The following is a 15,276-nucleotide window of genomic DNA, read 5'->3' as shown; positions in this document are numbered from 1 at the left end:
CCGGAAAGGCGCCGGGGCCAGGTACCTCCGCAGGGTTGTTCTTCCTGCGGCCGGAAGCCGGGCGCGGAGCACCAGCACCGGTGGCGCTGACGACGCACCAGAAAGGTAACGGCCGCCCAGGTCTGGGCACCCGGGCACGGCCAGGAAGGCACCCTTTCACGGCAGGGGGTCCCAGCCACGGGACGGCAGGCACGATCCCACAGCAAGGCCGGCAGGATCTCCGGGCAGGCAGCACCTGCCTGTTCCCGGCACGGCGCCCGCACTCCGAGGCAGCGAGCGACAGGCAGGAGACACGAGACAGCAGGCTCCTGGTTGAGCAGAACTGGGCGAGGACGGCTTCCCCAGGCCTGGTCACCCGGGTTCAGGAAGCCGTTCAGCCGTGACCTCGCCTGCTCCGTTGCTCGAGCTCGTCTCCTCGTGCCGTTCGCGCCGCGCCCCGCGTCTCACTTCCTTTTCTTCACCTTGCTTCTCCCGCCTGAGCGAGTGTCAGGCCGCCGCTAGAGCTGAGGGCGCTGGTGGCGCATCACAGTGTCCCGTCACCGCAGTACGGGCATGCGGGGTCATATTCACTGTTCGTGATTAATCATAATCACTAGAGGCTAAGAACTGCCTTTGTTTGTAGGCGTCTGATTGCCGTGGCTTGCGCCCTATCCAAGTCGGGGTGAGGGGCGCATCTAAGCTCACGATAAAAAAAATATGAAAAATTGTTTTTTGAGGAAAGGAGTCAGCGCAATATCTGTCTCAAATATCGGCGGACGCTTGAACCGCGCCGTAAGAGAAGGGATAATGGGATAAGAAAGTAATCGCACAGCACACGGGGGCCTTAGCGTTTCGCCTCCATCGAAACGCAGCCGCCGCGATTGGGTTCGAACCCGGGAGCTCCGGATCAGTAGCCGAGCGCCCTAACTACTGAGCCACTTGCGGAGCAGGCTAGCTCGCGATAAAAGTTTGTAATCTCCGCATACGAGCGAGGCGCCTAGGCGGGGGCGTCCGTTCCAGAGAGGTCTCCTGTCCCCCGGTTGGTTAAAACCTCAGGCTAGATGGTCGGCCCCCTCTTTTCCGGAGTTACCAGCGTGAGCCAGAACCCATACCACATTGATGTGATCGAGAGTTGGGTTGCGCAGAATTCGCATTGCGAGCGCGCTTACAGCTTTTTGGCGAAATTTTGAATGGATCCGCGATGGCCAGTGCGTTAGCTACTTTCTCTGCCTCGCGTATTGCGCTAGCGTGAAAGGTTGTAGTGTTAACGCGGGCTGACTTGGAGTGGCCATACATGCAATGTATGCTTTTTATGTGTTGAGCTGCATCCACGTACCCTGCTCGTGGTTCGTTCTTGTGTTATTTCTCAAAGGCCGGCGCCCTTGATTTCCTGTGGGCGTCGTGTCTGCCTGGCAGCATGTTCGTAGCTACTGGCTTAACAGCTAGTCTACTAGTAATGTCGACTGATAAATGTGATCTTGCACATATCTTGTTTAAGGGGTGGATGTGGAGTTTGTAGAGAATTAGGCGTCCCGCAGCAGTGAGCGACAAGCGGGTAACTTGTGCTGTCTTATGGGCTTCGATTAGCTCAACGAGCGTGTTAAAAAATCCCAACTACAGCAATCAATCTCAGTTGGCGTATGCCGGCAGCCCAACGGCCGAATTGTATGCTGTTTTAATAACGCCATTAAGTACCTCTTCGTCCCTGCGACGCAGACGATAGTACGGGAAGGCGTACGTAGGTGATTCAAGTTCTCATGCATGATTGCATGATCCTGCACAGGTCGGCTTCTGTCATGCCCCTGCGACATCGTGACAATGCGCCTCACCAGCCGCCTATGTGGTGCGCCGTGCCGCGTAGCCCGCAGATCGCTTCCGTGTTGTGAATGGGCAACTCAAAGGGTTCCCAAGGGTCGGAAGCTGCCTGTGAGGCTGAGATCGACTGCTGCAGTTGGGCGGGTCTAAGTGACAGGAGTTGCTTGCTGGCGGGGGTGTTTAGTTGTACGTGGGATGTATAGGCTGCCGGCACTGCGAGAGCGGGAATGATGCGCGTGTTGCTAATGGCTAGAGTCAAAAGGTGGTGTTCTGATTGTAGTGGCCATGACTGCTCTTCGGTGCAGCTGTGTTTCGGAGGTAGTAGGTTTCTGTTTTGATTTAGCCGGTGAACACGCCGTAAGGATAATGCGCAACGTCTCCTTTGGTATTTGAAGAGCTTTATTTCACTCTGCGGAAGTTCGAACCCATCAAGTTTTTTGAATAGTACGCAGGGACGTGAAAATGGACCCCAAGATTTCAGTCCGCTCGTTAGAAGCCCAGCAAATAAGAGGAACGAAAAACGTCGCCCAAGCTCAAGCACGCTCGTGCATGTCAAACGTGCCGGTCTAAATCAAGATCTTGATACCATTTCACCAAGACTGGCGAGAGGCCACGACAACCGTTGGCCCATAGAAGCCGCGGCGCACTGCACTGTCATCCGCGTCAGCACTCAAGGGAAATTTTCTATCGCTGATAAGTCCGACGCCGCACAACGCTTAAAAAAAAAAGCCCTCTCGGCGACAATAACGCGCATGCGCAAGCGGCATAAAGTGACGACATTCGTGACGATTCCAGTCAGACCCAAGGCTCTCTTCAGCGTGAGTGGCCGTGCTATCCGTGCGCTCCGCAAACCGCACGTCTGGCAAGGCCGTCATTCTCGTCTGAGCCTCCGTGAGATGACGTGCGTGCGCTTGGTCTTCGGCGCTAGCCACCGCTACAGGGCCGCCGGTCGCGTCACCATCTGGGGCGCCGGCGGCGCGTAATTTTTCGACTGGCGGGGCAGAAACCTCACTGACATCACCGACATCGCTTGTCTGGATCATTGCCCGCCTTCCCATGGCACTCGGATATGTTTCCTACGACGTTCCTACAAGTTCTTCGCCTCAAATCGGAGCTGCTGCAGTCGCGGTCGTCTGCGGTCGCCCTGGACTGCTTTGAGTGCGGAGGGTCTGCTCTATCTTGGCGGGTTGTTGTGGGCGGCCAGCTGCGTTTCCATGAACAGTGGAGCTTCGCGACTGCAGGGACCGAAAACTCCCTTCCTCGTGCTTGTGCTCCGCGGTCACCGCTGCATACGGCCGCGGTATTTTGTGCCATTTGCTGGATCCGTCACATTGGATTGCAGTTGGATTAACTTATCGAGCATGGTCACCGCTCTGCACGCTGCGCCGCGCTCTCCGCACCACTGCTCCCCAACAACCAAGTCGCCAGTCCAGCCAGAACCCGCTGCTCCTGGTTGATGTGGAGTTGGGTGGAATTCCACGAGAACTTACTTTCGCCCTACTAGCGGCAGTGCTTCTGGACGTAACGTTGTGCCTTTTGCCAGTGGGTTGGCGTCGTCTTAACCGCCGCAACTGCGGTGCCTACGAGCCGTTACACTCACGACTGACCGCCGACGCCAAGGAACATACCTCCGAGCCAGGTCGCCGGCATCGAAGGTGAGTGCGAGGCGAAGCCTCGCGGCGAGGGTGACATGTGTCCGTGAAACCTGCTCTGTGCTGCTAGAGCAAATTCAAGGCTCACTTGCACTGTTTCCGCAAGCATTGGATTAATGACACAACCCACGCAGCATTTCAGAGGTTTCATGTTCCGTCACCATCGGGGTTTTTGTGCGTGACGGAAGCGTAGTGAGCTAGGACTCGCGGTGTATGCAGATTTAGGCGTATAGGCTGGTCAGCTGTAGAGGGTTTAGATATGCGAGCCCACTGTCGCTTGCGTCACGTAACAAAAACCCGTTCCTAACGTCGTTGCGACAAAGCCACTATGTTCCCTTGAGCGACATGTGGTTTGTGGCCGTATACGGCGCTCGGAAATTCTCGCCAGCCTCATCCAGCAACTCCGAAGAACGGACGCTGCCTTCGGTCTGCGGCACATCGTGTTTCCGCTGCAGCCAAGCTAGGTTCCATTTTACTTTTTTTTTTCATCGCCGCGGCTTAAGGCATACGTCGCGCTCACTTTTCTGCCACGGTGAGTATCCGAGACTTCGGTATGTTTGCGTGTCTGTCGCCTTTCCTTTTTCTTTGCAGATATGCCCACTTCTGGGGTCTCCCTTGCGCACACGAAAAGCACGGAGCCGATTCAGCAAGTGCAGGCTCGGATCTTTGGTCTTGGTTCGGCATCCATGCACCGCCTTGCACATGCTGCTGCCTCCTGTCAAAAACGCTGTGCTGTCAAAAGCTTCGACTTCACTACACTGCGTCGCAGCGTAATGTTTTCTGCGTTTTCGATAAGCAGGACCGCGACTTATTAAAACGAGAAAACTGAAATGGCTGCACACAAAAGCGGTACGGCTGTATCGACACCTAGTGCCGCTGTAAGGTACGATGCAACACATTTGCTATCGATAGTTCTTATATAAAAAAGTTCTGTGTTTGGTCATGTGTGTCTGGTTTTCGATAGTACAGCCAATGTTCAAAGCGATCGTTAGACGCTTCCGAATGTTCGACATTCACGGTTGCCTTTGAAGAAGCTTCCTTTTATCTTTGCAGATATGCCCACTTAGGGTCTCCCTTGCGCGCGGAAAACACGGAGCCGACTCAGCAAGTGCAAGCTAGGATCACTGGTTCTGTGCGGTGCAGGAATTCCGAGCCAAGATCCTCTTGCCTTGCACATGCTGCTGCCTCCTGCCAAGAATGCTGTGCTGTTGACAGCTTCGAGTTCACTACACTGCATCGCAGCGTAATGTTTTCTGCGTTTTCGATAAGCAGGACCGCGACTTATTGAAGCGAGAAAACTGAAATGGCTGCAGACAAAAGCGGTACGGCTGTATCGACACCTAGTGCCGCTGTAAGGTACGATGCAACACATTTGCTATCGATAGTTCTCCTTATATAAAAAAGTTCTGTGTTTGGTCATGTGTGTCTGGTTTTCGATAGTACAGCCAATGTTCAAAGCGACCGTTAGACGCTTCCGAATGTTCGACATTCACGGTTGCCTTTGAAGAAGCTTCCTTTTATCTTTGCAGATATGCCCATTTAGGGTCTCCCTTGCGCGCGGAAAGCACGGAGCCGACTCAGCAAGTGCAAGCTAGGATCACTGGTTCTGTGCGGTGCAGGAATTCCGAGCCAAGATCTTGCCTTGTACATGCTGCTGCCTCCTGCCAAGAACGCTGTGCTGTTGACAGCTTCGAGTTCACTACACTGCATCGCAGCGTAAGGTTTTCTGCGTTTTCGATAAGCAGGACCGCGACTAATTGAAGCGAGAAAACATGGCTGCGAAAGCTGTACCCTCCCCCCCCCCCCTCCCCCTAAGCCTGTGTCGACACCTGGTGCCGCTGTAGGGCGTCGGAGGACGCAGTACATTTGCTCTGGAAAGTACGGCCAGTGCGCAGCGTGACCTCCGGGCGCCTCCGAATGTTCATGACATCCACAGTTGCCTTTGGTGAACGTTCCTTATCTCTGCAGATATGCAGACGGAAAGCATGCAGCCGACTCACAGTGCAAGCCAGGATCACTGTTCTTCGTTCGGCATCCATGCACCACCAACATATTACCGTGTTGCCTCGCATATGCTGCTGCCAAAAACTGTACTTTAAACTAAGTTTTTTACTTTTTCTATCAGGAGAACTGTGGCGTACACAAACGATATAAACCCGCCCTGGTGGCTTTCGCGTTCAGCTGCTGATCCCAAAGTCGCGGGTTCGATCCCGACCATGGCGCCCGTATTTACATGGAAGCTAAACACAAAAACGCCCCATGTTCTGTGCAGCGTCATCGCAACCACAGCCCGCCACTACGGCCTCCAAACTGCAAAATGACAAGTGCAAGCTAGGATCTCTGGTCTTGCGCAGTGCATGGATGCCGAGCCAAGATCTTCTTGCCTTGCGCATGCTGTTGCCTCCTGCCAAAAACTCATGATGAAAGTGCCGCCTTCACAGTTTTCCCCCTGTGAGGTGTCCTGACGCCAGCAATGTGGTGAGTCCAAGCTCGCACGGCATGCCTCACATTTATTCGCGACAGTACATGAAGTGTGCAACGTGTCTGTCGAACACCTCTGTAGCATGCGCATGACATCCATTCTTTCTATTTTCAGATACGCCGACTTCTTCCGTGTACCATTCCAGATATTCTCTACTTGCCTAGCGTATGTTGCCGCCGAGCTCCACAAGAGCTCTACGATGAAATCCTTATAAGTCTAACAGCTGAGGGCTCACATAACACTTGTACTGTTCATACTTCATTCGGGTATAAATTGGCTGTTTCGCACTGGACTCTGTCTCTTGCTTAGTCATGTTGCTACCAGTTACCTTTGCATACTTTCAAGGGAGCCTCTTGACCAGGCAAGGTAGACGCGAGTCCGGCTCTTTTGCTGTGTGCAAGGCTGTTCCTTCTTTATAATACTGCAGTCTTTTTTTGTACACTTTGAGTTTTCTTTCTCTGCCTTTATTCTTTCCTTGCGCATTTCACCAGTACATTTACAATTCAGCAGTGCAACGTGGCAAGCGACCTTCGTCGTCGCCTTCCCAAGACCAAAACTGCTCCTTCCCATCAACACGAAGGCTCCCAGTCAGCGCGGCTGGTACGGCGCCAACACGGTGACCTGTTGCTCTCCGACCGTTGTCGCCGCTTCAAGGGTTCCAGTGTGCCAGCTCCGAGTTGCTGCCGACGTGGAGTATGGAGCTGCCGCCATCAACGACTGCAGGCTGTGCGTCGAGGAAGACTTGAGTGTCTGCCTCAAGTGAGCGAAGTCCTGGACTTAGGTTTTCTGTGCTAGGCCAAAGTAATTTGCTATTCATAGGACTCATCCTCTGCTCTGTTTGAGATTAATGTTTCACTCTGTTTTTGTTCTGTTTATTTTTGCAGACTACTGCCGTGTCTTCGTCTCCTGGAGGCTCCTTGAAGCTGGCTCGTCAGGATCGAGGCCTCAACTTTCCTGTTCATGAGTGCGTTTTTTCACACCTTCTTTTACTTAAACATTTTTTTTGCGGAGTAAGCCGGCTGCAGCGGACTTTGATTTACTTCCGTGTCTTATAATTAACGTTCTACAGCGACAGGCTGTAGGTGTCTGAGGTGGTGTCTTCATCTTCCGCGCACGCCCCTAAACGGCTGTAATTATCAGCCTTCCCTGGCGCCACACTGAACCGAAAGGTCAAGTTGAGGTGCAACATGATCACCTCCCCCCCCCCCACACACACAGCACATGCACGCGAGCACACATGCAGAAGCACACACGCATATTCTGTCATACCCCTTAGTAACACGGTGAACGTCCAATGAGTCGCTTGTCGACGTGTCGATGAAAATCTCCTTGCCGCAAGGGTAAACATCCTGCGGCTTGCTTTTCAATGTTTTGAGGCCGAATAAATTTTGTGGGCCTAGCAACGCTGTTTGGATGCAGTCAGAGTAGGCGCACGAATTTCGTGTTTGTGCCATTTTGTTTACATCGCCCTTTGTGTCTGCAGGTGCGCTGGCACTGGTTTCACCGCTCTACACCCATTTGGACATGTGCATGGCGGCATGGCAGGAGCAGCAATATCGGCAGTACACACCACGACCCCGTGTGTTGAGCAGCTCCAAGCCGTGGAACTAGCAAACGCCAACAATAGTGGAGCTACGAGGTGACCGCAAGATCATACAATGGCTTACCCAGTGATGGAGACTATGCGACAAGTGTTGATATAGTTAGTAGAGCGTGAATTCGCGTAGGAGACGAAAGCCACCGGTCAGGTGAACACACCTTGGGAGGCAGACAAAAGTCAAGCGATAACGAGCGAACAGCAGCAGCAGACGTTGCGCTTGGCATATGTGCACAACGTACTAGTCTTCGTCGTCTCCTTCCCGAGACACACCTGCTGGACGTGGACACCAACCCTGCTGCTCGTTCCCGTCAACGCGTGTGCCCCTAGTCAGCGGTACGTCTACACGGCGACCTGCTGCTCCCGGACCAGTGTGCCAGCTCGGAGCTTCTGCCGACGGGGCGTATGGAGCTGCCGCCGTCAACTTGAGCGTTTGCCCCAAGTGAGCAAATGACTTTTGGACTTTGGTTTTCTGCGTTACGCCTTACTGATTAAGCTTTTGATAGGAATCGTCCTCTCGGTTCTGTTTGTCACGAATGTTTCATGAATTCCAAGTTGTATAAAATCTTTGAAACCGCCTTTCATATATTTTCTGTAGTTCTCACTGTGTTTTCTAGTTTTCTTAGACTTGCTCGTTTATTGTTTTTGTTCTCTCCTCTCACTCACTCTCACTCACTGTCGCCTCTCACTCACCATCTCCTCTCACTTTCACTCACTCTCCTCTTACTCACTCTCTTCTCACTCACTCTCCTCTTACTCACTCGCTCAATCTCTCACTCGCAGTCCGTCGTACACGGTAAACACCACAGTATCATCTTAGCGTCGCGGTAAACATCCAGTAACGTGTCGCCCGCGCACGCCACAAGTGTAAAACATCCGGGGGCTTTCGTTTCAATGTTTTACAGCCGAATAAATTTTCTGGGTCTAGCACAGTTGATTGGATGCTGTCAGCGTGGGCGCACGAATTTAGTGTTCGTGCAGTTTTGTTTGCATCGCTCTTTGTTGCTCCCCCTTGAAGTTGGCTCGTCAGGATCGAGGTCTCACTTTCGCGTTCCTGAGTGCGTTTGTTCACACATCCTCTCTTACTTTTGTTTTGCTCTCCTAAAAATTACTTTTGAGCTATTGCTACAATTCATTGATATTTTATTTTATTTCGAAGTAAGCCCGCTGCAGCGGGCTTTGGTTTACTTACGTGTCTTATAATTTACATTTTACAGCGACAGGGTGCAGATGTCCTTCTGTGAGGCCGTGTTATCGTCGTCTTCGCACGCCCCCCCCCCCCCCCAGCCCTGTAATATTGGCCGTCAGAGCCATCACAGTGAACCGAATGGTCATGATGAAGTGCAACTTGCACACTTGTGCACCATAAAACACCAGCCCTAGGCTAGACAGACGCCTATCATCACCCCCTCCACACGCACACGCGAACACACACACACTCTCACACGCTCTTACCCTCTATCGCTCAGTCACACTCCTCTCACTCACTCACTCACACTCCGTCGTATAGGTTAGCATCACTGTAAACCATCCAATAACTTGTCGACCGCGCACGCCACAAGGTTAAACATCAGGGGAATTTTTTTTTAATTGTTTGCGGCCGAGTAAATTTTGGAGGCCTAGCAACGTTGGTTGGATGCTGTCAAGATTGGGCGCACGAATTTCGTATTTGTAAAATTTTGTTTACACCACCCTTTATTTCTGCAGGTGCGGTGGCTCTGGCTTTGCCGCTCTACACTCTGTTGGATGCGTTATTTTGTGGACGGCGGCATGGCAGCAGCACCATCGGCAGTATACACCACGACCCCGAGTATTGTGAGCAGCCCCAAGTCATCGTGGAGCTTCCTAACAGCACCGACAGTACTTGAACTACGAGGGAACCCCAAAAGCAAGCGAGGGTTTGCGTGACACCGTGACAAGTGTTGAAAGAGTCAGTGGAGCACAAAGTCCAGTAGGACAGGAAAGCCACCGGTCAGGCGAAACAAAACTCAAGAGAGAACGAGCGAAGCGGAGTAGCAGAGAATTGACACACCGAGACCAAATGACACGCTCCCGTCGACGACAGCGGCTTCCACTCCAAAAAAATAATAATCGAACAGCGTCACTAATAAGAGGCGAGATTTTGTGCACCTGTCGAAGGGAGAATACAAAATCATATTCCGACCGACAAGGCACGGCTTTAGGGTGGGGTATGTCAAGGCCAGCGACAACATGCAACCCTGGTGAAGGAATGGTACATCGGAGACGTGCTCATCGCGGTGAAAGCTGTCTCAAATACAGTAACAGTCCGGACACGAGATAGAGCGAAGGCGGTAGAACTAAAGATGAGGAAGCGGTGCCTAGGAGACAATTTTGATTTCAGCGCCTACTTGCTCGACGGGACAAGGAACGGTCGGGGGTTGGTACACGGACTCATTCATGGCCGGCACGCCGCAAGACACTGTAATGAAAAACACCCAAGTGGCGACGCCGGGAATTCTGCGGTCTACGCAAGAATGCTCGAGATTTTGGTGTCAGCGCCCATCGCGTTCGACTGGTAGCTCGAGGCAGTGTTGAGTGTTGTACAGAGTGCACCTTGACCAGCTAACGAAGTAAGCTTGCCTCAAGTTCCTCTGCAGGTACACCGGCGTGGAGCTACAACCCACTCCGCAGTACGCGGTACACAAATGTGCGAACAAGTCAAGGGTCACAATGACGGCCAGCCCAGGTTCAAATGGCCCTGTGATGCTTACTCCAAGGGCGAAATAGGATGCAACAGACGGCTCAAGAGGACGTCTCAACAAGTTAGCTATCAACCACGGAAGGCCGCGGTGGTTCAACATCGAGGATGCCGAAACCAGAGAAAGGAACGGATTTCCGGAACCGCCGCACTTCAAGGAAGCAGACTTTCCGGGTCTACCGGGTGCGAGCTACGCCGGCCACGGTGGGGGCAACGCCTGGAATCGGGGCAACGCTCCTGACGCAAGTTCAAGAAGGTGAGTCGGTCTAGGAGCGAGTCTCCCTGCTATCACACTGCTCTAGACTATTCGATGCAGACTAAGACGCACAGGGAACTCACAGAGGAGAACAAAGGAATAGCTTAGATACAACGATACAACAATATCTTCGATACAAACACAGGAGAATCACACGGGGCAGAATGGCCCAGGTTGAGACCAAACACGCAGATGAAAGTAGCCATGTAGCCGGAGATTTAGGGAAGCTAGAGCTCTACACAATGCACGATGATAGCGTTGCAAGAAACTAACACTGCACCAAAGGCGACATTGTTAGCAGGCGAGAGGTTTCAAAAGCTGGCCCACTATGTGAGAAGGGCACAAGCATTAGAGCACGTTTTAATGGAGGCCATACCTAAGAAACGCAGGTACAAGAGCGTATTCGTACTTTACATATACATTCACCACGGCGGAAGAAGTCACTTCAGCGAAATATCATTATAGCGGTTGTCGGCCTGGCAGAAGACAAAATACCTCATGATTGTACGAGATTTAAATGCTCCGCACATGGAGTGAAATTACAAGCTTTTGGTGCGAAGGAAGGAAACGATCATAGACGGAGCAGAGCTAGGGGTGGAATTCCAGCGGGAAACAGTGACATCAAGGAAACAGCGTGTCAAGAAACGCTAGCCCTGATTTTCCCTCACAGAAAATATCAACTTACGAATGATCCAACACTATCACAGTTTAGCAGAATCCAGAGAAAGGCGACAGTCATGGGGACAAACACCAAACCAAAAGGAAACATGCGTCGGAAGGGCGCATAAGCAAAAGCCTTCGGCGTGATTACCTCGACAGGGAAGTTCATGCAGATGGAGGGCACCTATGAGGATCGCAGCGAAACCTTGCCTGTTGGTACATCACCACTGGTAAACCTGGGGCATCCGGCGGAAGCCAGGAGCGACAAGCAAAACGAGGAGCACTTTCGCACTAAAACTGATACCCACGAAGAAGAACCAAGAAGGGAAAAGCGCGGCATGATCGTCAGAGTTTCGTTCCTCGAGAAAAAACAGCTGGATTGTATGTGGACACGTCCATGGACACACAGAACTAACAACGCTATCATTCAGCACACCATCATTTAGGACCTCGAATACGGGGTTGAGGAAAATGTCATGGTAGACACACTTTGAGATTTTACGAACCGGCTGGCGTTAGCCGGTCGAACCATTCAGCACGCCACAATCTTACGGGGATGAAGGCGTTGTTGAGAGCTCAGAAAAAGGACACACCTCTGGCAGAAAACCTCAATATAGAGAAGGCCATTCCACCAAGGTCATAAAATATGGCTCGCTAGATGCATGAGAGAGTGGGCGCGATGGATGCGTTACCTGGAGCTGCAAAAAGAACCCTTTATTACCCAATATTAATAGCCCTCTAGTCTACAGCAGTGGGAGGCCCTCCTGACCGACTCCATCCACCCCGGGCTTCACGCTGGAGATGAAGACCAAGGCGGCGAAGGAGACCAAGGCGGCGAAGGAGGCCAATGCCCCCCCCCCCCTCCTCTTCTCCCTCCCAAGCTCTATGCCCCTAAATCCTTACTATCACATCCCCTTCGCTGCGGCGTTCGGCGAGTTTCGTCGAAAAATGTGCTCCACCGTTTCCATCTCCTTACAGTATCCGATTCTGGAATAAAAAATATCTCATGTGCCTTCTAGCGCGGCCTCTCGCAATAGCTCTGAATAAACATTTGCGCCTCAACCTTGTGTGTGCTTCTTGTCACCACTGTGTGCTCGCCGGCTCCAGCTGGCTTGAGCGCATTGTGGTTGACGCGACGGTAGCGCTCCTCAGTTCTTCCTGACGCTGCATCCACAATAACTAAGGGGCTCAATCAGCTTCATAGCAAAGCCGTTCCACAATTCAGACATCCAACTGATATAACGGGTGTCTCAGCGAACACTTTCAACATTTTTCAGAAATGGGCTGTTTGGGCTAAAAATAAGACTTTTGCGGCATGGTATTACCAGTGTTGGCGGACACCAGAAAACAGGTGAATCGTCTTCGTAGTAACTAAATGTTAACTTTGTAACTCCAATTAGCTTAGCCTTGGAAGAAACTATAGGCCCACGTAACAACCAGATTTATGCGCTAAAAGACAAGGAGGGCAATCTCATTAGCAATCGATAAGATACTCAAAGTAGCCTAAGAGTTCTACACGCGAATGTGTGAAACATGCAGGTAAAGCCTGCGAAATCGTTTCGCCCTAGCATTTGAATGGCGATGTAATAACAATTTTAGTAGTTTAGTAGTTAAAAAACTACTAAACTTAGGTGCCTAGTTGCACTTAGACTTGTAGCCGGTTGTTAATAACAGCCATATCAGTTTATAGAATTTCGAAAACGTGATCACCCCCACCGCTGTAGCTTGACAAAATTTAACTGCACTGTGCGAAAATACATGCGCTCTCGAAAGCATGCAGGCAAAGCAACCCCTCCAGTGCACGTAACTAATCGAAAAAGCCTAATTTTGGCGATCCCCAGCGCCAAGTGCAATCGAGTTTTTGAAATTCTAAAAAGTAATGTGGCTATATTACAGCTAGGTGCCTAACTCTACTAGTTAAATAGGGAACTTAAAAATTAGTTAACCAGGTTACTAAAGACGTTTCACCGGTTTTCTGGTGTCCGCCAACGCTGGTAATCTATGCCGCAAAAGCCATATTTTCACCCCAAAAAGCCTATTTTTGAAACATTTTGAAACTGTTCGCTGAAACACAAGTATGTCCAAGAAGAGCATCTTTCAAAAGGTAAGTGGATTCAGCAACTTTCGGTTTGGTAGTGCTTTGCCCTGAACAGAGGGCCAATTTACGAATCCTGAATACCTTCCTATGTAATCGAGAGAACAGGAAAGGGTCGTGGAACAGCCCCAATAGTGAGACTTAAAATGAAGTAGACTTCATACTATGTGCTCACCCTAACATCGTGCAGGATTTGGAGGCCCTCGGAAAGGTACGTTGTAACGACCACAGAATGGGAAGGTCTCCAATTAGCTTAGAATGGAAGAAACTATAGCACAGGTTAAAACCTGATGTATACGTTATAAGACAAGGAGGGCAATCTGATAAGCAATCAATAAGATACTTAAAGTAGACGAAGAGTTCTACACCCGAATGTGAGAAACATGCAGGTAAAGCCTGCGAAATCGTTTCCAGTAAAGCGGCGTCGGCGTTTTGGCTTCTCTGCAGTGCTCAGCGAGGAGCAGAGAGAGGCCCCGCTAATCACATCACATACGACGGCACTACTTTTCCAGCGAATAAACTTGTGTTTCTTGGAAGAAAACCAACGCCATTAAAGATGTATCTTACAGAAGTTTCGGGGTATCAGACGACGCACAGCAGCATGCACGCGAAGGCAACTTAGTTGCGGTCAATCGACGATTACGTCACCATTTTAAATGCTAGTGCGAAATACTCCGGATGGTTTACCTAGAAGCTCCGTAGATTCGAACTCTTGCGCCAGAAGGTCCGCTCGAGAGCGCTGCGCCGCCTCCTTCCTCAAATCGGTCGAAAGCACGCACCGCCAGGCGCCGCCGGAGCGGTCGCTGATTGGCCGAAAGGTACAACGGGCAAGTAATTGTAATGCACGCGTGCTCTAATCCCTCCGTGTGCGGTAACCCTCCCCCGTGGTCTGACCCGTGCAGAGGACGTTGAGCTTCGGAGGATACGGGTCGGGGTTGCCCTAACTCCAGCTGTGACACGCAAGTTGCCGCATTTCAAAGATTTGTATCCCCGCCTCGGGTGTCCGGTCTGCAAGGACAGAGACTGTGAAGCGGATATCCACCACTTGTTGTGGGACTGCCCGGCGCTGAAGCCGACAAGAATTCGGCACCTGGCGGCAGTGGGACTCTCACAGGAGAATCCGGATTGCTATTTTGCCTGGACACAGGCTCCATATCAAATCAAATCGAATCAAATTTTATTTCTGCCTTGGAAATGTACAGACAGCGGAGGCGCTGAAAAAGCTGTAAGATACAGCTTGACAAAGCCGCAGCCCCCTTTAGCTTGGCAGCGGCTTGACAGCCAGGCTTTATAGAACAAAGGCAGTTGGTACAACATTATACAATATTGAATCGACATTCGCACTCGAAAAACACAGATCGATAGCAGAGAAAAAGAATAAACATATTCTACATGTGAACGTACATAGCACGCAAAGATTTTTTTGACGAACTAAAGAGGTCAAAATTATTATATGCATATGTATTTAACAGGGAAGGAAGCGTGAATTGAAGGCGTTCTCTACCTGAATTTATTCGAGGAGTCGGCACCACCCGAGTCTCCGCATACCTTGACGTGTAGCTGGCTTCTCGGGCATGTAATTCAGCAAGGTTTCGTATGTAGTTTACATTCCTACGTGTTTCAAGTTTAAACCGGATACTGCGACGATATTTATATTTTTACACCACTTTCTAAAAAGAGATCTGCGCTTGGAGAGTCCCAGGGGACATTGCAAATAAGGCGAAGGAACTTTTTCTGTAGAAATGGCAGTAGTTTAAATAGGAGTAGAAAAGAGAATTATAGAGGAGTAGCTTTATTTTTCTTGGAATAACATATCTCAGCAGACTTATGACCCCGGTCAGTTGAGCCAGCTTCGTTGCTATATGGTCCACACGGTTATCCCAAGTCATATTGGAAGAAAAAACTGCTCCTAGATAATTTAAATTTTTCAACCAAATTTGTACACCGCGAGCTTAGTTTATTCTCGATGGAGGAAAGAGGCACGTTATTTTTAGGACAAAAAATAACAGCTTGTGTTTTCT

The sequence above is a fragment of the Amblyomma americanum genome, chromosome 10, assembly GCF_052857255.1.
Source record: "Amblyomma americanum isolate KBUSLIRL-KWMA chromosome 10, ASM5285725v1, whole genome shotgun sequence".
Taxonomy (NCBI): domain Eukaryota; kingdom Metazoa; phylum Arthropoda; class Arachnida; order Ixodida; family Ixodidae; genus Amblyomma; species Amblyomma americanum.
This window is presented reverse-complemented; position numbering follows the sequence as displayed.